This window comes from Callithrix jacchus, chromosome 7 (genome assembly GCF_049354715.1).
Source record: "Callithrix jacchus isolate 240 chromosome 7, calJac240_pri, whole genome shotgun sequence".
In the NCBI taxonomy this organism is placed as follows: domain Eukaryota; kingdom Metazoa; phylum Chordata; class Mammalia; order Primates; family Cebidae; genus Callithrix; species Callithrix jacchus.
In genome coordinates this window covers 143,973,586-143,996,003 of record NC_133508.1, presented here as the reverse complement: position 1 = coordinate 143,996,003, position 22,418 = coordinate 143,973,586, and the positions used below count along the sequence as shown (strand labels likewise).

At 35.5% G+C, this 22,418-nt stretch overlaps 1 protein-coding gene across 2 annotated transcripts in view; it reads right to left on the bottom strand.

Moving 5' to 3' along the window:
• The window catches only part of OLFM3 (olfactomedin 3), a 205,267-nt gene that overhangs the window by 57,225 nt on the left and 125,624 nt on the right, over positions 1–22,418 (bottom strand). The window lies entirely within an intron of this gene.

The following is a 22,418-nucleotide window of genomic DNA, read 5'->3' as shown; positions in this document are numbered from 1 at the left end:
GCCAGCTATGTAAGAGAAGTGAGAGTGAGGACTACCCAGAGGCTCACATGCTTCTTATCAGGAAAGGGGGTCCAAAGTTTTTATGATCTGGAACTACCCATTAACAGAAAACATGTAGAAGTAATTCACTTTAAGCAGGTACCATTTATTACAAGTATTGAAAAGCTGTAGTTAACAGCTCTGGACCAAATGGACCTAATAGACCTCTACAGAACTCTCCACCCAAATCGACAGAATATACATCCTTCTAGCACCACATTGCGCTTATTCTAAAGTTGACCACATAACTGAAAGTAAAACACTCCTTAGCAAATGCCAAAGAATGGAAATCATAACAAAAAGTCTCTCTGACTACAGTCCAATCAAATTGGCACTCAGAATTAAGAAAATCACTCAAAACCACATAACTACATGGAAACTGAACAACCTGATCCTGAACAATGACTGAGTAAATAACGAAATTAAGGCAGACATAAAAAGTTCCTCAAAACCAACAAGAACAAAGACATATTGTGCCAGAATCTCTGGGACACAGCCAAATCAGTGTTTAGAGGGAAATGTGTAGCACTAAATTACCACAAGAGAAAGCAGGAAAGATCTAAAATCAACATCCTAACATCACAATTAAAAGAATGAGAGAAGCAAGAGCAAACAAATTCAAAAGTTAGCAGAAGACAAAAAATAACTAAGATCAGAGAAGAACTGAAGAAGATAGAAACATGAAAAACCCTTCAAAAAAATCAATGAATCCTGAATCTGTTTTTTTGAAAAGACCAACAAAATAGACTGCTAGCCAGAAGAATCAAATAGACACAAAAATAAATGATAAAGGGGATATCACCACTGATACCACAGAAATACAAACTACTATCACAGAATACTATAAACACCTCTACACATGAAAACTAGAAAATAAATTCAGGATAAATTCCTGAACATGTACACTCTCCTAAGACTAAATCAGGAAGAAGTCAAATCCCTGACTAGACTAATAACAAGTTCTGAAACTGAAGCAGTAAAATTAATAACCTACTAACAACAACAACAACAAAAAGGCCAGGACCAGACGGATTCACAGCCAAATTCTACCAGAGATAGAAAGAAAAGCTGGAACTATTTCTTTTGAGCTATTCCAAACAATAGAAAAAGAGGGACTTCTCCTTAACTCATTTTATCATGCCAGCATCTCATACCAAAACCTGGCAGAGACACGACATAAAAAGAAAATTTCAGGCCAATATGCCTGATGAACATCAATGAGAAAATATTCAATGCAATACTGGCAAATTGAATCCAGCAGCACATCAAAAATCTTATCCACCATGATCAAGTTGGCTTCATCCCTGGGAAGCACGGCTTGTTCACCATATGCAAATCAATAAACGTAATCCATCACACAAACAGAACCAATGACAAAAACCACATGATTATCTCAATAGATGCAGAAAAGGCCTTTGATAAAATTCAACACCCCTTCATGGTTGGTACCTATTTAAAGTGGATTACTTCTAAATGTTTTCTGTTAACAAGTAGCTCTGGATCATAAGAACTCTGGACCCCCTTTCCTGATAAGAAGCATGTGTGCCTCTGCGCAGTCCTCACTCTCACTTCTCTTATGTAGCTGGCCTTTCCCCTAACCCCACTTTGGTTGTGCCTCCTTATTGTCTGCACACATCAGCACTTCACTTAATTCCACAGTCTCTGAGTTAGCTTCCATGGCTCTTCAAGAAACTAGGTATTGAGGAAATGTATGTCAAAATAATGAGAACTATTTATGACAAAACAACAGCCAATATTATACAAAATGGGCAAAAGCTGGAAGCATTCCCTTTGAAAACCAGCGCAAGACAAGAATGCCCTCTCTTACCACTTCTATTCAACAGAGTATTAGAAGTTCTGGCCAGGGCAATCAGGGAAGATTAAAAAAAATAAAATGTTTTCAGATAGGAAGAGAGGAAGTCAAATTGTCTCTGTTTGCAGATGACATGATTGTATATTTAGAAAATTCCAATGTCTTGGCCCAAAATATCCTTAAGCTGATAAGCAACTTCAGCATTCTCAGCATACAAAGTCAATGTGCAAAAATCACAAGCATTCCTATACACTAATAACAGACAAATAGAGTGCCAAATCATGAGTGAACTCCCATTCACAATTGCAACAAAGAGATTAAAATACCTAGGAATACAACTTACAAAGATGTGAAGGACCTCTTTAGGGATGACTACAAACCACTGTTCAAGGAAATAAGAGAGGACTCAAACAAATGAAAAAACATTCCATGCTCATGGATAGGACGAATCGATTTATTGTGATATTAACTTCCATTATATTTACAATATATAGCATTAGATAGTTACAATATCCAAAAATCAGTGTCTTAAGAAGGATTCCACTGTTAGGCAATAAGGGATACTTTAGTGGGATTGAGAGGTAATTCATTAGATAAGTGGCCACATAATTAGTGAATATTTCTGATTTTTGATGGCTTGGATAACACATACTTTGATAACTATAACTCAGGGTTGTCTAGAGGTTTAAACTTAATAACCAATCACCCATGTGCTCTGACTTTTTGATACACGTGGGAAATAAAGAGAAGGATGATGCTTTCACATAATTCACTCATTTAAGGGAAGGATTCTATTAACTACATGCAGAAGGGTTAATGTTGTTCTCAGCAGCTACAGAAATTTGATATGCAATAGTTCGATTTGATTATACTTTTTTTGTGTGTGAGACGGATTCTTACTCTGTTGCCCAGGCTCATGCGCAGTGGCGTAATCTCGGCTCACTGCAACCTCTGCTTCCTAGGTTCGAGTGATTCTCCTTCCTCAGCCACCCAAATAGCTAGGACTACAGGCTCGCTCCACCATGCCTGCCCAATTTTTGTATTTTTAGTAGAGACGGGGTTTCACCATGTTGGCCAGGCTGGTATGGAACTCCTGATGTCAAGTGATTTTCCAGCCTTAGCTTCCCAAAGTGCTGGGATTACATGCGTGAGCCACCATGCTCGGCGATTTGATTATACTTTGGTCTGTCAAAAAGAAGATGATCAGAAGATAACTGCATCATTGGCTGCTGCCTAGATATCACCAGCATTTGCAGTGTCTACCTTACTACTGTCTCAGTGAGGCCCGAGTATCCAGAAAGCACCATGAACATACTGAGTCCATATTAGGTTCAGGGAAAAGGGAAAGCCTGGGAAGTTGCTGACGGCAGCTGAACAAAGATAAAGCTATCCCTTAAGACAGTGGATTGGAATATCACAATAACTGAATTCTAGTCTAAGCGTCCATATGGAGTTAGCAGTATGGCATGCCTTAGTTTCTTTCGAAGCTTCAGCATTCTCTGACACCATGCATTCTGTTAAAAGCATGGGTTTTGAAGTCATGTAGATCTGGTTTGATTTGTCCCTTCCTCTGTGATCCTGCATAAGTTAATTATTTTCTGAACTTCCTTTTACTAATCATCAAACTAGAGGTTATAATATCTATGATGAAGCTCATCTGGTAAGGTCACCAAAGACATACTTATAGTTCAACAAAGTTAGGTTTATTAACTTGTCGTATGAAGGGAGATTGCATAGCAGTAGAAGTACGGAGCATCCTATCAGGCAAAGGAAGAAACAGGGTTAAAAATAGGATTTGGGAAAAATGGCGTTTAGGCAATACTTAAATAAAGCAGAATCTTGATAGTGCCAAAAATGAGCAATGCTCAAAGTAAAGAGGTTCACATCAGGCTTGAGTTAAGAAGTGGACTCTGGATTCTATTTCCTTGGAAACTACAAAGTTAAGATAGATGTTGAACATTGTGTCTGAAAAACTCTTATCTGAAGCTGTGCACCTGGGTTGAAAATTGAGGTTGTTTCTTGGTGTCAGTGACTCGAATCTCCCAGGCAAGTGTAGGTTGTTCCTTTTTACTGATCTGATTTCAAACAGCGAAGTTTCTAATAGTCTCTGATTTTAGAGAGCAAAGTGTCTCAGTGTTAAGTCCTTTGGTAAAGTAGCAAAAGCAGTATTGAGAAGTTGACCTCATAGGCTTGTACCCATAAAATGAAGGAAGGTACATGATGTACTGAGCACAGTGCTTATGTTAGAGGCAATTGTTATTCTTACTATTGTTGTTTAGCTGTCCTTTCACAAATAAGTATCCCATAGTTAAGACTGGGTGCTGATTTAAAATGCCCAAACTTTAGTTGTCGAAAAGCACAATTTTGAAAACTTAACTGGCCAATAAAGGGATGGAATTCATTCTTATGACCTTAGGTACCCCATGCTTTCAAGAGGAGTCTAGATGCAGCACAATCACCTGTTGCCTTTGATAATACTGATTTCCTGATCCCACCTCACCAAAAATGCTATTCAATAAACAAGCTTACAGTGAAATCCATACTTGCACTTTTCCAAAGCTCCTGATTTTGATATATAACCAAATTTTAAAAACACTCATGTAACCAAATGAACGTGGCAAAGCATCACAGTACATATACTATTCCCAAATGATCAGAAGTAAAAGTTTAGAACATAAAAGAATATGGCTTAAAGATGATCTTGTCCATATTTCACTCAGTGTTGGAATTCCCTTTGAAACATCCCTGATACACTGATTTTTTCAAGTTGAATACCTTCAATATTGGTAAAAGTAAATCCTATGTAATGATTTGCTTTTATGTGAGGGGAAGGAGGGGACAGAGTATTACTCTGTCAGCTCATTGCAATCTCTGCTCTCCCAGATTGAAGCAATTCTCATGCTTCAGTCTCCTGCTCCTGAGTATCTGGGATTACAGGCATGAGCCATCACACTCAGGTAATTGTCATATTTTTTAGTAGATATGAGGTTTCACCATGTTGGCCATGCTGGTCTTGAACTCCTAGACTCAACTTATTTGCCCACCTAGGCCTCCCAAAGTGCCGGGATTATAGGCATAAGCCAGTGTGCCTAGCCAGTAGCTGCTTTTGATACTGGACATTTCAAATCATGAGTAAGTCCTTGTTATACTCATACTCCATTTATTGTCTGAGTTCTGCTTTCTGCTGCACCAGCTGAGATTTACTTCTTTCTTCTATATAACAGCCTTTCCAATATCAAGCTACTTCCAACTTGCATGTTTTAGGGAAAAATATGGCCCAGATTTTTGACAATTTCCCTTATGATACGCTTTCAGAGCTTCCTCCTTCCTGGTTATTCTCATCTGACACACTCTTGCTGGTTAATCTTATTAGACACACTACAGAATGATATACTCTGAAACATTCCAGGTTGGTGTGATGAGCATAGGTCAGGGAAGTAAGGATGATTATTCACAAAAATGTCAATATATTTTTTTCCTTTATAGAATTATAAAAATTATCACAATTTAAATATATTATTCTTTCCATGAAGAATGTGGTTAATTGTGGTTAACTGACACAAAGAAAACATTTTTATTCCAATCCAACAAATGCTGTCTGCTAAAGGGAAGTTCCATTACAGAGGACATGGTTATTTTTCAATAATGATAATATATATCAGTGAAAAATGGAATTTAAATTTCCTCATCACTGCATGTAATAATTTCAGATATATTATTTTTTTAAATCTCATTAGAGATTTACTATCCCTAATAGCTATTGGCTCCTAGACAATTGTCTTATAGGATGGATCTCTGAGCAACGTGATGCTTCAGAAATGGGCTGAGACTCAATGGGGAGAACAGCTTAGAGGGCAACAGTGCCTCTTCTGCTTCAGGGCTTTGAGCTTCAGTTTCAAATTTAGCCCACTCTCCCTTCTCCTTAGTCCCCTAACAATTTCAGGTGTTATTTAATTAGCTCAATTTAACTGGGGAGTGATGCCAATATAATGTGAATTCGCTCTCGTTCATATGTTTTTTTCCCCCAAATCTTTAATATTTTATACCAAAAATAACAAGCAAAATGTATTATTATAGCTGAAAGCAGCAAGCTGCAGTTATATATAGTCCTTTACACAATGATGATTTGCCTACAGTTATTTTCTTGACTTGCTTTGGACATGTGTTGCCTGTGTTACCCCCTAATTGTGACTTTTCTCTTGTTTCTGTAGGTCAGCTACCTCAATCTGTCCTTACATCCACTGTCGTCAAGTAATCTTCAGCTTGAAAGTTAAGACCCTATACGGTATTCACTGAAGTAGTTTTATTGATTAGAAATACAGTTTTTTAGCTGTGTTCATATGTAACACAGTTACTGGGTTTTGTTGTTGTTGTTGTTAATTCTCTGACCAAATGGTATAGGTTTGAGGGGCCTGCCATAGCCTTGCTTGTTTATAATGCATGATTTTGGAAAGCATGAGGTTTTCCTGAGAAATGTATATTTTGCATTTTATTAGCACCATGATCAAGAGTCTCCCAACCGGAACAGACCAAGAGACAGGGAGGTTTTGTGAGGCTGTGGTCCTCTGAACCTCACGTATCTCAATGGCCGTAACTCCTTTACCTCAACCATTTTTGATTAACTGCAACATCAGTGCCAATATGTCTCACTGGATGTGAAAAATCAATGGCTGAGTAGATGATATTTTTATCTCCCAGTTCAAGGCTTTTAAGACATGCCACACTGTCACATACAGATGCTGGCCCATAAAAGCAGTTTCTCAGGGTTCTCCCATTTCTGCTGCCATCTTGATGAATTCTAGCCCATTCCATTTGGTTTTATTTATTAGTTTGATGCAGAAGTAATTTGCTTTAGCTTAACTCCTTAGCTCCAATTTCTTGGTTCAGACCCTTAAAGTTGATTAGCATTTCTGTCCTCTTCTTATGTAGAATTCACTGTGGTTTCCTCAGCCATTTGCACCATGGACTTTCTGTGTGATTTCTTGCTTATTCTGTCTTCCCTGCTCCAGTTTTGAGCATCATGGAGCCCCCTGCACCAGACTGATTTCTCAGCAGTCCACCTCGTTGACACAGCCCTGGCCAATCCTTAATATGAAGTTGATTTAGTAAGACTTTCCTGAGAGAATAAAATGTTATTTTTGATTCTGCGGGATTGCATTCAAAGTCACTTTACCTTCCAATAAGGCTATGCTTTTTCAATCTTCATGCCTGCAAAAGCAATCTAGCTATTAGCACAAATCCAGAACAGAATTCAATCTACACTGCAGACCCCTAGGCCTTTGTTTCCTTTATAATATTTAAAAATGCTGTTTCATATTCTGGTAGCTTCTCCAAATACATGATATTACTCTGCATGTGGGAGGATATTGGAATAGAAAGTAAAGACCCATTCATTCTCTCAGATCAGTGGCAGATCAAGCAGGGTTTTGTGCCAATGTACTATATAACCACTTCTCACTCTACAATTATTAGTATTTATCCTGCCATATCCAGCATCCCCAGAAAGTCACAGCCTGGACAAATCTGGGGAGACACTGGCTGTGGCGCTATCATTAAAAGTCTGGTAATGAGTTGGCTCAGAGTTGGCAAATTCAAGGGCTACAAGAGCAAAATTATGAAACCATAAAATTATATAACATTTGACTCTACTGGATTTGCTTTATAAAAGAAAATGAAGAGCTTGTATTAACATCTTTACGAATTTACACAGCATGGCTATTTGGTTGAATGTTTATTTTGTTAGAATTTTTCTTGAACAGAAAGTTAGGCCAGTGATTTTCATTATATGCAACAAAGCTGTTTAACTTTCCAAATACAAGTAGAAGAGAAAACAGCAATCATATTTCATCAGCTGAAGGACTCTATGTATGTAGAGCACTAATGACCATTCATTTGTATATTTAAAATATAGCCAGATGAAATAAAATGTCTCTAATTTCCATAAAGTTGTTTTCTTCAGCCAAATGTATTTAAGGAAACACTATGTTTAGTAATATAAATAAGATAAAATTATTTCTACGTTAAAGATGTAATTGCTCTGTTGGAATTAGAAGATCACTACTTTTAAAATTTTAGTCAGTTGAATCATTTTGAAGAAAATGTATTTTTGAGCTGGTATTAAAACTGCTATAAATATATCCATTAAGACTGCTTCAAATATATCTATTAAGACTGTTTTAAATATATATATTAAGACCGCTTTAAATATATCCATTCTATTTTAATTTTGCAAAAATAAAATATCTTCAATATTATTGTTCAGATACTGCAATTTATATGTTGGATCAATAGATAATAAAAATCTAAAAATACATAATGCCACATCTTTTTTAGCTTACAGTGATTAGTACCTTAATTTAAATGCTTGCTTTATAAAAGCATAAGTAGTTTGTTAAATGTCAGCCTATATTAGGAATGCAATGTGCATTTTAAAATCTGGTTAATATTAATTTTAAAAATAGCTATGAAAGAACATAGAAAATTAAAGAATATCTAATAATACTTAATACAAACTTAGTAAATTACTTAAATATAAATTTATCTGCTCATATTACTGTTTTTATGTATGCATTCTGCATAAAAATTTTTGAAAGTTAGGTAATAAATGCAATATGTAATAATCACATATCTTTTATTCAAATATTTGCAGGTTTTAAAAATATAAATAGTGAGTATGACTTGGTAATGGAATGTAGCCTCTCTAATTTCAAGTTTTATGTGTGTGTGATTTAAAATATTTATTGGTTTTACTACACGTTATGCCTGAGAGAAGAGCAGAAATATTACATTTTAATGGAGTCAGAGGATAAAGCCATTATTTAAACCCCAAACACTTGGCTCACTGCTGATTTGGACAATAGTGACTTCTGGTCTGCACCTTCATGCAGTCAATGGGGACAGCATTACGATAATACATTTAAATGGCACATTACTTTACAACCTCTTATGAGCAGTTATATTGCCTGTATATTAAAAAGACTTTGGTGGTCAATTTGCATTGTTATACTTATTTTAAGTAACTGGAGGCCAAGGAAAGCTAAAAACATGACTGCTGTTACACAGCAATGTAACAGGAAAAGTTGAAAATCTGATTTATGTGTCAAATCTGGAGGTAATCATTACTAGTAATTTTATCCTTTGTGATATTCTAAGACTAAAGCATTTTGCTGTGAGAACCTCATCACTAACATAAAAATGATAGACTGCCTTTTTACTATTACAAAGGTAATATTTTTATCATTTTTATATGTGTGTGATTTAAAATATTTATTGGTTTTACTACACGTTATGTAGTAAATATTAAGGTATTCTTAATATTTTAATCATTCTTAATGTTCTTAATATGGAGAACTCCTGTAGGATTGTTACTGTCATTGTCAGCCACACAATATTTATAAAGTCAATCTAGACTACACTACCATTCTCCAAACCAGTTGTTTCCATTCTAGACAGTGCTCTGTTTTCTCAGGCAGGGTGAATTTCATAATTATTTATCCAATTAGATCAGAATAACTCAGTGATGAAGACTTTGTACTCCAGAATTAGCCAGATGTAGATGTGATTTCTCTCTCTGTTACCTAACTCTAAGAAAGTTAGGTTTGACTCTAAGAAAGGTATTTAATGTATAAATATTTCAGTTACCTATGTCTGTAACAGGAACAAATAATAGTTTTTACTTCATAAAGTTAGCATGAGGGTTAAGCTATGGTTTGGCTATGTCTCCATCCAAATCTCATCTTGAGTTGTGCTTCCCATAATCCCTATGTGTCGTGGGAGGGACCTGGTGTGGGGAAATTGAATCATGAGGGCAGTTCCCTTAAGTAAATTCTCACAAGATCTCATGGTTTTGTAAGGGGATCCCACTTTACTTGGCTCTCATTCTTCTCTCACATGCCACCTTGTGAGACAGATATGTTTGCTTCCCCTTCCATCATGATTGTATGTTTCCTGAGGCCTCCCCAACCCTGCAGAACTGTGAGTCAATTAAATCTCCTTCTTTTATAAATTACCCAGTCTTGGGTATGTTCTTATAGCAGTGTGAGAATGGACTAATACAGTAAATTGGTACCACAGAGAGTGGAGTCCTGCTGTAAAGATACTGAAAATGTGGGAACAATTTGGGAACTGAATAACAGGCAGAGGTTGGAACAGTTTGGAGGGCTCAGAAGAAGATAAGAAAATGTAGAAAAGTTTGAAACTTTCTAGAGATTTATTGAATAGCTTTGACAAAAATGCAGATAGTGATATGGACAATGAAGTCCAGGCTGAGGTGGTCTCAGATGGAAATAGGGAACTTGTTGGAAACTGGAGTAAAAGTCACTCTTGCTATGCAAAGAGACTGGTGGCATTTTGCCCCTGCCCTAGAGATTTGTGGAATTTTGAACTTGAGAGAGATAATTTAGGGTACCTGGAGGAAAAATCTTTCTAAGCAGCAAAGCATTAAAGAGGAAGCAGAGCATAAAAATTTTTAAAAAATTTAGAGACTGACAATGTGATAAAAAAGAAAATCCAAAAAAAAAAAAAAGAAAAAAGAAAATCCCATTTTCTGGGGAGAAATTCAAGTTAGTTCCAGAAATTTGCATAAGTAATGAGCAGCCAGATGTTAATCATCAAGACAATAGGGAAAATGTCTCCATGGTGGCCCTCCCATCACAAACCTGGAGACCTAGGAGGGAATGATTTCATGGGCTGGCCCAGGCTCCCCTTTCTGTATGCAGCCTCAGGACATGATGTCCTGCATCCCAGATGCTTCAGCTCCAGCCATGGCTAAAAGGGGACAATGTACCACTCAGGCTGTTGCTTCAGAGATGCAAGCCCCAAGCCTTGGTGGCTTACATGTGGTATTGGGCCTGTGTGTGTACAGAAGTCAAGAATTTAGGTTTGGGAACTTCCACCTGGATTTCAGAGGATGTATGGAAACACCTGGATGTCCAGGCAGAAGTTTGCTGCAGGGGCAGAGCCCTCATGGGGAAACTGCTAGGACAGTGTTGAAGGAAAATGTGTGGTCAGAGCCCCATACAGAGTTCCCACTGGGGCACTATCTGTTGGAGCAGTAAGAAGATGGCCACCATCCTCCAGATTCCAGAATGGTAGATCCACCAACAGCTTACACCCTGCACCTAGAAAAGCTGCAGCCACTCAATGTCAGCCCATGAAAACATCCTGAAGTGGGGCTTTACCCTGCAAAACCACAGGAGCAGAGCTCCCCTATGCCCTGGAATCCCACCTCTTGCATCAGTGTGCCCTGGATGTGAAACATGAAGTCAAAGGAGATTATTTTGGATAAGTTTGAATGACTTCCCTTTTGGATTTTCGATTTCCATGGGTCCTGTTGCCCCTTTGTTTTGGCCAATTTCTTCCTTTTGGAATGCAGTATTTACCCAATGCCTGAACCTCCATTGTACCTAGAAAGTAATTAATATGCTTTTGATTTTACAGGATCATAGGTGGAAGGGACTTGCCTTGTCTCAGATGAGACTTTGGACTTGAAATTTTAGGTTAATATTGGAATGAGTTAAGATTTTGGGCAACTGTTAGGAAGGCATGATTGTGTTATGAAATGTGAGCACATGAGATTTGGGAGGGGTCGGGTCAGAATTATATGGTTTGGCTGTGTCACCACCCAAATCTCATCTTGAATTATAACTCCCATAATCCCCATATGTCATGGGTGGTACCCAGTGGGAGGTAATTGAATCATAGGGGCAGTTTTCCCCATTCTATTATTGTGATAGTGAGTGAGTTCTCACAGATCTGATGGTTTTATAAATGTTTGGCATTTCCCCTGCTGATACTCATTCCCTCTTGCTGCCAGGTGAAGAAGGACATGTTTGCTTCCCCTTGTTCCATGATTGTAAGTTTCCTGAGACCTCCCAACCCTGTAGAAGTGTGAGTCAATTAAACCTCTTTTCTTTATAAATTACCCAGTCTTGAGCAGTTCTTTGTAGCAGCATGAAAATGGACTAATACAGGAAACTATAAAATAATTGACCAGCTAAAATGCTTAGTGTAATGGCAGAAATATATTCATATACTGTTAAAAATAATAGCTGTTCACAGTATTAACATTCTTATCATATTTATTTGATAAGTAGTCCCAGTAGATTACATGTAGTTGATGGAAAATTCTGAAAATTTCCTTGGTAATTACAAAATAATTGCTTCACCTTCCCCCTAAAATGTGGATCCATTTCTTTGTAGCTGAAAATAAAAAATATCTGAGACATCAGTAGCTCAAGGGATGTTGTTCATTACCTTAAAAATCTTCCATGATTTATCAACATCATGCTCACCTTTTCCCTTCATGATGTTCCCAGGCACAGTTTTAGCTACAGTGTATGGCAGTGACTTCTAGTGTCATATTTTTCCCCACTGGTATCACTGGGACTAGTGGATATAATAGTATCCACCCTTGAATTAGCAATAGGCAACACAGTTGCCTTGAAGTACCAGTACTTGAGAATTCTAACTTTTCATAAAGCATGTGTCATCTTTGTCTAGCTTTCCAACTGCTTGTTCTACTTCTTCCTCACACAACCCAATTGTTACATTTCTAATGCCTCTGTCCCTGTAGATATTACAGACTGTTAATGCCCTACTAACACATCCAAATTCAACTCAAAATTCATTTTCTCTAAGAAGGTTTCTACAACTCCTGGCCTCAAGCAAACTTAGGAAATAATGTGGGTCTTTTTTTCCCTCAAAGTGGCTTCCTTTGGGTGTGAGGGAGAAAGGTTATAATTATAACACCTAGAGAGTTTCTTTTTTAATGTTCATATGCTGGGGGCTTTTCTTCCCCAAATGCTATGGGAATGAGTGCAAGAATGTGTAATATAAAAAATTTTCCAAGGCACCTTTAATAAAGCATCTACTACTTCCTTTTCCTATGACAGTATACAGAAACATTGATTTTTGACTTTATACTTCTTATACATACTCAGTCATTGTGCAGTCACCTTATTTTATAACAGTTTATTTTTATATTTATCACCCTTACAAAACTTCTTGACAGAAAGAGTTTTATCTTTTTAATCCCAAGAAAGTATAATGTTAAAAACTTGATAAATCAGTAAGTGTGCTTTGGTGCTGACACATGAATGAATATATTTAAAGATCATTTTACTTATTTTATTGTCACTTAACTAGAAATCTCAAGTAGAATAACAAAATGTGTGTTGAAAAAAGTTTTTTTTAGATCTCTATAGAAAAAACTTAGTCTAAGCATTCAAGTTCAAATACTTTGTTTTATAAGGAAGCCCACAGGTCATCATTCACTTTTACTATATGCAAAATTATAATAAGGTTAGTTTTCTGGTATCCCATCCTCGTAGTAAACTGAGGAAAAACATTGAGTGGTTTGATTGATATTTTTTGCACAAAGATGCATCGTCAGCAGTAAGAAGTGATAGCTTGACAGGCTATCAGTAGACAAACCCTAAAATAGACACAAATCCTAAAGCAGTTGAGAAATTTCATGTGTTTTCATTTAACAATAAATATCTCCACAGATATGTCACTCAGGCACAACAAAACCACAGCCAAAGCAAACCAAACAAGTCCAATTTATAATCTATGTTGTATCAAAAAAGTTAAATTTTTTGACATTTGATACAAGTAATATAAATATGATTTATAATACTTTGAAATACTCTGAAAATAGAACATAGACAAATATGCATTGATATACTTTGAAAAATGCTGAAACTAGAATTTACATCAAAATTATATAAAACATGTATTTTAGCTACCTATGTACTAGAACTTAAGCAGCACAGAGAAGTGAAGTAGTCACATTATGAATGCATAACATAACGTGATAAATGTTGTCATAGAAAAATGAATTATTACTGTGTGATCACAGAGTCAGCCGCTCACTTTGAGTTTAAGTTTTATGAACTATATCAGAGAGCTGATAACTGAGTTGAGTCTTAAAGAACAGGTGGCAGTTTTGCAGGAGTGAAAGCAGAAGCTCAAGCAGAGCATCTGGTGTGTTTGAGAGGAAGGTAAGAAATTTCATGTCCTTAAAGCATAGGAAGGTGAAGATGATAGATAAGTTCAGAGATGTTGAAAAGAGATGGAAAGCCCCATAGGCTATATCTGTATTGGCAACAAGGAGCTAGCAAAGGTGTTTATCAAGGCAGTGGCATGACCATATATACTTGTTTCTTTGATTTAGTCAGAAAACCCTAGTGGTTGAGTGGAGAATAGATCTATGGCAAGAGTTCAGAAAATGTATTTTTAAAGGTCTGAAAAAGGCTAAAGATTAATGATTTGTTAAAAGATATTTAGGATTGACTGGATAGGAGAAAATTAAGAGAGGAGTGGAAGCTTTAATACATATTGTCTGATTGAAGTGCTATACTTTTCCTTAGAGGGAATTTGCTTTTAAAATAAAAATCAGCTTAATTTTCAACTTTTTTGATTAGTGTCTGTAAAAACTATTTATCTAGCTTTCCTGGAAAGATCTCAATTGTTTTGGTTTAATCTCATTTCCTCTTAGACTTTCCAAGTCAAATGATGATGAATGATAATTATTCTGTAATGAAACCTCAACTTGGCATCAATGAACAAGACAACATGAAACGGGGATGAAAATTTTGCATCTAATTGCTGTATTTTAGTAACAAAGATGAACATTTTGGTACTTTTCAAAAGTCTTGTTCTATCAGTTTTGCTCTGTAGGAACTCTAAGATTGTCTAGCATTCTATATCTTAATGGCTACAATGCAAGAAATAAGTTACTTTTAGAAAAAGGGTATTAAATTTTAAAATATTTAAAAATGAATCAACCTAATTTTAGTTAAATGATTGTAGGACACATAAAAGCTGGTATCAGCTGAAAATCCATGTTTCAGTGAATACTTTAAAATTTTAGAATATAAAACTTCCATTTTCAAAAGCTAAGCAATGGCTAAAATAAGATGAAGTGTATCAAAATGTCAGCATAAAATATAGCTATCTTAATATGAATAAACATGAAGAAGAACTGAAAGGCTTCATAGAATGTGATAATAAAAATATGAGTGTGAGAAGAGTGTCCTGTGTCTCTTTACATTGCCTCCAAGCTTCCTTTTGTTTCCTTCTGCATGTGTATATTCTTTTGTAAGAACATAGCAAGAAAGAACAACTTCAGGAAAATCCCCAAAGTGATTTAACGTATTTTTGCTGTTTCATATATCAAAATTTATTTTTTATGGGTGAAATTGTCTTTAATATGTGAAATTCTGGCTCATAAAATGATAGGCTAATGAAATGCTAGCTTTTATATTGAAAATAGAAAAACGTACACATTATAATAGTATCATGTATGTCATTTGCGGAATGTGTACAAAGTACAGCAGCCCTGTAAGGCCTATGGGACCTTAATTTAAGGAAAAGTGTAAGTGGCTGGGGCCCAGGTAGGGGGTGCAAGCATTGCAACTTTTTCATGGTTATGAGTACTATGTGGTAGACCTGGGTTTGACTGTTTTTTTTTAATTTCTAATGTATGTGTTCTTCCCTAGAATAACAGAATCTTTGAGTACAGAGTCTGTGTAATGATATGGCCTGTGTTCAAAAGTCCATTTACACCATTTTCTAGCTTAGTCAAGTTACTAGTAGATCTTTTTGTCAGTTTTCTCTAGTGTACAATGAAGAAAAGAATGGTACTTTGAGAGTTACTGTTTCGTTTAAAGGATGCAATACTTGCTCATCATTTAAATTTTGCTAGACCAAGTAAACCTAATAAATATTAACTTTTATTGTTATTCTCCAAAAATTTACATTTATTTATTAAAATAAGTAATCTCCAACTTTATGTTCAAGGAGAGAAAATATTTTGACTATTAAAATGTAATATGACTTCTTCGACATTTAATTATTCATTTCTTCCTCTTACCTACATTGATTATTATCCACAGGCTGGCCTGAGAACAGGAATAATCATCATAGCTTTATAGTCCTCTAATTCTGTAAGTTAGAAAAATAGATGGGGAACTTTTTTCAATATAGAGTACTTTTACAATTAATGGCAGTTTTTGAAAAAAACCTTTTCTACCTCTTGACCATGTGGTTTTCAAAGATTGATTATATTTTGAAGGATTTAACATTAAATAGTAAATAGATGCATGTCAATCTAACCCATAGGGAAGCTGGGAGAAATTCCAATGAACATTACTTGAATTGAATCACTAACATGCTAATTTACATTGACCGTACAGCTAAACTATCCACGTCTGGAATGGAAGATCTAATATGTCTCGATCATTTTTGCCTGAACTGCAGTCAGCTGTTGCTATGGTCAATTTCCTTTTTGTATCTTCACAGTATAATAAGAATTCTAATAATATGATAATAATAGTAGTAACAACAGTGACAAATATTTATTGAGCATCTGTCAAATGTTTGATACTATGTATGTAATTTTGATATATACTGAACAATTTGATCATTATAGATATTGAGGCAAGTGTCAACTTGCTACTCATATTCAGTATATGTAAGTTAGGAATTTGAGGCTCAACAACATTAAATATCTTGCCTAGAGTCATACAGTATAACTGGTAATATTATATCTCAAGTGTTAGATCTGTTGTTCTGTGTTGTGATATTGTATGAGGTATTGAATGCAAGGAGAAGGCAGATTATCTGGAAATCTAACTTTAAGAAATAGGGAAAAGGATCTAGTCTCATCTTCTCCAACTGGCTAAGTAGTTTCCAACTGACCAGCTGGAATTTTCCCATCCTGATTTAAGTAATGAGCAGGCATTACACTGAAAGTCATTGCAGAATTCTAAATCCCAGCTTCTCTTATTTGTGGATTAGACTTTCTGAGTCACAATGACTGTGAATCCCCTCATGACTAACAATTTCATTAGGGAGAATTATTTCTGACCTCATAGTCCTGGGTAAAATCCATTTAAAGATATTAGTTTATGAAAAAGTAATTAAATTCACTATTGATGAAGAAAAATTAAATGATTCTGTATACAGAAGTTAAAAATAATCTTCCCTAGTTTGGGAGGAAAAATACTGAGATGGCAGGAAACAATATGAGAAAGCAATTAAAAGGCATATTCTATTAGAGCAGTGAAACTATTTTATATGATACTGTAATGGTGGATATAGGTTGTTATATATTTGTCAATATCCATAGAATATGCAGCAGAAATAATAAACTACTGTAAATGGTGGAATTTAGTTAATGTTAATGCATTAGTGTTGGCTAATGAATTGTAATAAATGTACCATCTTAATGCAAGATGTAAATAATAGGAGAAACTATGTACATGTGTGTGGAATAGATGGAAGGTATAGGAACACTACTTTCTGCTCATTTTTTTTTTCTGTAAACCCAAAACTTTTATTCTGTAAAAAATAAAGTCTATTAATTAAAAAATAAAATTTATATTCTAGGACATAGGATGAGTTAGATAGAAAATATAATGTGTATACAAGAAGTGATTATCTACAGTCCCTATGCTGAAATTATTTATCATTTTAAATATTCTGTTTTGTCTGTCATCAGACCACTATCTCCATTTCAAAGCCATATCAAGAGCTTAAAATATGTTTGCATGAATTGAGTTGAAAAATATCATCAATTCTTATACCTAACTTCCAGTAATCTTGTTGGAATGGCCCTGGCAGTTTTAAAACACCTATGAGGAAAGACTTCAACACTATCATTTGAGTGGATGTCACAAAGTAGATTTCACTTAAATAACAAAATAATTTAACTTTCCTTGAAAAACAATTTGTAGAAAAAATGAGAAACTACATAAATGACTGGTTTGCTCGTGCTAAAAGGGAATTTATCAGAATTCTCTGGCAGATTCAGTTTTGCACTCTTTATTTACAGTACTTCAGATTAAAGAATTTCACAACATAAGAATGTTGTAAATATTTAAGAGATGATGCCTCAGATCAGCAATTCCTAAGGACCTGTTTAAAATTGATTTTTCTCTTATACTTAAAATGAAGATTGGGGTGTTTATAAATATTCATTTCATGGATATCTTCCCACAACTCTCTTCTTACAGCAGGAGCCACCTGCTCTGAGCAGCACTGAGAGTGCAAACCATACTAAATGGAATTGGCGAATGCCGGAAGACCATGGTGTCAAATCTTGGCTGGCTTTTTAAGCTCCCTGCTCCATACAGCAAGTCCCAAAGCTCCTGGGCCATGAACACTCAGATAGATGGCGGCTATTAGGCCACTATATATCAATATTCCGTAAAGTGCTTTTACAAAATTACCGTTACTAAAGTATTTCTATATCTCTGGGATGAAGAGTGTCTAAAAAAAATAATGTCACATTCAGAAGTTTAGGGCAGCCAATTAAATAGCTCTAGCTCTGTTATTTGGTTTGTATTTGCTTGTTTTAAAATAAAAAAAGTTTAAGCCTGGCTAAAATAAGACATAATTTTAGCATTAAAATTCCAAATTAAGTATTGTCTTTTATCTAGCTTATTAAACTTTATTATTTTTTCAGTTTTTAATTTTTTAATAATAATCATCTTAACTGAATCCTCTATGTTAAAAATCATTTAGAAGACTGCATGGTTCTTCCCAGGGTTTTAGTATAGGTTGTAACAAATCACTGTGTCATGTAATTATTTTCATATTGTCTTGTACAAGTCAGTGTCCTAAAGTAGGATGGACGCAAGGTGTGCAATCATCATATCTCAATTCCTTATCTGGCTCTGTCCCTCCTAAGTGCATGACTTGGGTTAAAATGTCAGTATATCAACTAGAAAAAGAGAATACAACCTATTCACATAGTATCTGAAACATACTTGTTGGTGAAAAGTTTCTTTGTAAACAATAAAGTAGTATGCAAATATGCTATTAAATATTAAGTTAATTACAACATTTGAATACTCATAAATGATATAAACCATGTTTATTTCTAATTTGCTGATCATTTGAAGAAGTCTAGATTTGAGACTTAAAACTTTTAACTCAGCTTTTCATTTAAGATAAAGCTCTAGGCCGGGCGCGGTGGCTCACGCCTATAATCCCAGCACTTTGGGAGGCCGAGGCGGGTGGATCACGAGGTCAAGAAAGCGAGACCATCCTGGTCAACTTGGTGAAACCCCGTCTCTACTAAAAATACAAAAAATTAGCTGGGCATGGAGGCGCGTGCCTGTAATCCCAGCTACTCAGGAGGCTGAGGCAGGAGAATTGCCTGAACCCAGGAGGCGGAGGTTGCGGTGAGCCGAGATCGCGCCATTGCACTCCAGCCTGGGTAACAGGAGCGAAAGTCCGTCTCAAAAAAAAAAAAAAAAGATAAAGCTCTAAGAGTGACACCATCAGTATCTATCAGGATAACCAGATTCCTCTCTTCCCTTACTTCCTCCTCATTCCTGAAGGACTTCTTGATACCAACAAGTTATGGTCCCTTAATTAATATTTTATAAGCTGGAGATCAGGAGATCAAAATACAGAACATGTATTTCGTTTTGATTAAACATGTTCCAATTTTGTTGACACTGATATTCCATATTAGAAATCAGTTTTTCAATAAGCTGTATTTCTTTTTTCTTTCTTTATTTTTTTTGGAGACGAAGTCTCACTCTGTTGCCCAGGCTGGAGTGCAGTGGCACAATCTCGGCTCACCACGACCTCTGCCTCCCAGGTCCAAGTGATGCTCCTGCCTCAGCCTCTCGAATAGCTAGGACCACAGGTGCATGCCACCACGCCCAGCAAATTTTTTGTATTTTTGGTAGAGACGGGCTTTCATGGTGTTAGCCAGGATGGTCTCAGTCTCCTGACCTCGTGATCTGCCCGCCTCAGCCTCCCAAAGTGCTGGGATTACAGGCGTGGGCCACTGCTCCCGGCTCCTCAATGAGCTATATTTCTAAAACAACACTATTACATAAAATAAATGGCATCATCAGAAGTTACTTTTGTATATTTTAATTTTTGTGAGACAATGTTGCATAAGAATTTCTGAATAAGAAAAGAAAGAGGGAATGATAAATAGGTAAAACCTATTCTGGGCTTTTAGCGTTTCATTATCAACCTGTTTTTTTTTTAATTAAATGCAAAAAATAAATGTAGTATGTGTAATCTTACTAAAATGATCTTAGTCTAAGTATTTAAAGTCACATAGTTGTTAACATGGAGTTTAAATATTTAGACTTTAATGAAACATCTTTTTACAAATTTTATTTATACAGCATATTTTTAAATTAAAGCTTAATTGTAACTTTAATATCATTATAATGAAGTCTCAGCACTATTCAGATTCCCTTAGAGTTTGCTAGATACGTTTTTTTCTATTTAAAAGTCATAAAACTGGCTTAAGATATGAATGGCTGGTAGCATCACCTTAGATACGGCTCACAAAGTGAAAAAACTTCAGGGGCATATTCTTGAGACACAATGGGAATTTAAGTGCCTTCTCAACAGGATGTCTCCGAGAAGCTACAACTGGGCACTAACACTTTCATTTCAATGCTAGACCACGAGACTCTGAAAATTCAAAAGTCTTTGGAAAGACCCAAAGCTGGATTTATGTCTTAGAGACATTTATCAGAGAAGTCTGTGTAATGTTTTTTAATTAAAGGGATGGTGGTTAGAATTGTTAATCTTATGTCTTAGAGACATGTATCAGAGAAGTCTGAATAATGCTTTTTAAATTAAAGGGATGGTGGTTAGAATTATTTTATCTACATTGTTGTGTGAATGGTCATATGCTTAATTTTTGGATATTGAGTGATAGTAAATGATGGCACAGCAGCCCTGAGCTAACTTCTCCAGACTCCTCTGTGTGGACCTCATCAGTGCTGGAGGAAGCAGATGTAAACTTAGTATGTAGAGTACATAAAACACATAGGCATTCATATATGTCGGGTCACCCATTAAACTAGTCACATAGAGGGAAGGTGACTTTCAAAAGCTGGTAAATTTGTATTCTACATCAGCTACAGTGATGAATACTGATACCATCTGTAGCACTCTAACACTGGCTTGATATTAGTGGTTACAGGAAGCAGTAGGGGTATTGACCTGGGATTATGCCAGAGCATCCTTAGTCGCCATGCATCTTCTGGGTCCATCTTTTGAGCAATGGCAATGGAACTCTAGGAAGCAACTCATGATGGTGGCACAAAATCTTACTAGACAGCTTTAGAAAACAGAAGTAACCACAGTCTTTGAAAACTAATGCAGAATTCGCCTTGGTACAAATTTGTGCATTTCAGATCAGCTATAGTTTAGTTAGCAGAGAGCAGCTACAGAAATAGCTTTTAGGTGTACCTCATCATGGTCTTCAACCAGTAATCATTGCCCCTTAGAGAAATCATGTGAGCTGCAAAATATATGTAACTGAACCACATTTGGTGACATATTGACCACCAATGCTTATGAAAGTTCTGAGGAATATCACCAAGGGAGAGAAGTGGAGAAGGGATAATTTGGAATGAGCTGAATTATCACCTTAGCTTTGAGATTCTAATAAAGTTAAAGGAAAACTGTGAAACTTCTTCAGAGGATGCCACAGAGTCTTTGCGGATTGTGGTATCACTCTTTTGTCAAGGATTAATGAGAATCCATTATTTGCTTAAAAGACAGGAAACATGATTAATTTTATTAAACACTACATATTTTTCTTTCAATATCAGGTTTTAGGGCATTATTTATATATGCTACTGACAACACAAAGTGGTTTGAATGTTGAACTTCCAAATGTATTTATAGTTCTTCCTCTTCTTGACCATATCTCTATCTTATATAAATGAGAAATTATTTCTAACAATAATAATTTTCTCTCAACTCATTTCAGCTGTTTTGCTATATCTTAAATTATTTGATGCTGGGCTCTATATCATTTCATCTTCTGTTTGTAAAAGATTTTGTTTGATATTTTATGTCTTACTGATAATGAGCTGTTTGCTTTTTGATGCAATACCTTGGGTTTGGGTAAAAAATCATGGATTTCTATATTTTAACATTGATGGAATATTACTAATTCACTTAATAGAAGTATATTTTTATAGGAGCCTAGATTTAGTTATGAATTGATTGAATGCCATTTTGGTAAGTGTAATTCTGAGTAGCAAGTAGCCAAATACCTTTTATTCTGTTTTCAGAAAATTTTAATTTAAAAAAGAGTGATACAAGGTTCACTTTGTAAATGCATTTTCTGAATTTCATAAATATTCAGAGTCAGCAGTCACTCCTTTATGAACTGGTAAGAGGCCAGATAACACCCCAAAATATAGTTTCTCTTAAATTACATTCTCATTGTAAAGAAAAATAGCATATAATTGATGGAGAAGCTCACAAAACATTCTTTTCTCCATCTCCTAAAATCTGGGATTATAAAAAGAGCAGCTGTACAGCAAGCACTCAGACCTTGTACTGTCAGAAATCCCATCTGTTTTTCTGTACTTTTGCCTAAATATTTAATAATTATGTCTAGACATCTGATAAAACCACATAGAGATTACCTATTTCTTTACTGATTATAACTTTAGTAATGAGCCTCATGAAAATTCATACCACATAACGTAATTTAAGCCTTAAATACAGAGCATGGAAATTTAGTCATGAAGTACACACATAAAAACACATATATGAC